This window comes from Amphimedon queenslandica, unplaced genomic scaffold, assembly GCF_000090795.2.
Source record: "Amphimedon queenslandica unplaced genomic scaffold, v1.1 AMPQUscaffold_13461, whole genome shotgun sequence".
Taxonomy (NCBI): domain Eukaryota; kingdom Metazoa; phylum Porifera; class Demospongiae; order Haplosclerida; family Niphatidae; genus Amphimedon; species Amphimedon queenslandica.
Window position 1 is genome coordinate 183337 of NW_003546303.1, and position 1329 is coordinate 184665.

Here is a 1329-nt window from a genome sequence, read left to right on the forward strand (position 1 = left end):
GCTCATAACTTTGTCCATGTGTAAGCCGCCATTTTGTTTGCCGTAGCCACACCCACTACGTAAAGGAGCGTGGGCGGGTGGTTGCTAAGGCTTATGAATTTTGTTATTTCTCCAATACAACATGTATAGAAGAAATGTAAGTGTGGACATACAAATATATATATATACAAACATCGCACGTGGGTGAAATCAATTATAGGAACGACCTGGGAGCTACGCCCCCAGGTCGTTAAAAAGTATTTCATCATTGATGTTGAAAATAGCTTCAAATAATGGAATAAAATATGTTATCTTAAACGAAATGAAAAAAAAGTTTGAGTCAATAACTACAATCCTTTACTGTTGAAATTATGGCGTGCAAATATGGAATTGCAGTACATAGCAGAGAGGAGTCTTTCCTTAACAGAGTATGTAACTGGATACGTCAGTAAAGCAGAAAAGAGTCATGCACAGGACTTATGGGATGGAGTCAGCAGCTGGGACACAATACACAGCATGCTTTGAATATCAGACAAAAAGTACTTTAAGCTAAAAAAGTAGGACTATATGAAGCTAGCGACCTTATTAACATACTGTACAGTTACTGATTTCATGTATAAAATTTCACCGATAAGGTGTACCTGCCTCATCAAAGGAGCAGAAAAATCAAGACTTCATATTTCACTTCAATGGATCGATCTTCTAAAGCATATTTCACGTCAATGGATCGATCTTCTAAAGATATTTTTAATCCTAGCATAATCGAAGACTTTTATCCAACAAAACCAAATAACATGGAAGATGTATCTCTACGAATTTGTTGCTAATTACAAATTTGATAAAATAGGAGAAAACGGAGAAATAGAATACAAATATCGATCAAAGCCAGTCCTTTCAAACCATAGGATATTTAATCCTATGCAAGAAGCTGAAAGAGACAATTTTTATTACTCGCAAATATTTTTATTTGTACCTTTTAGAGACGAGATCACACTCATAATGGAAGGAGAAACAATGAAAGAAGCTTTAAGTCGTCACAGAGAAGCATCTATACGTTACATTGAGAATCATTTCAACAAACTGCAGAAACTATTAAAAGCTGAAAGTTATTGGAAGAAAATAGTCGATGCAAGAAATAAAGCCAGTTTCATTAAAGAAGAACTTCTTAATAACAAGGAAGATGATGAGCCTCAATTACTTGGTGAAATAATGGAAGCAGTAGTTGACATTGCTAACATGCCTATAAATGTACCTAATTTAACATTAAGGAGGCAATGCTTAATGTAGATCAAAAAAGAATTTTTGATAAAATTGAGAGTCATCTTATAAATCAAAAGAAATGTGAAGACT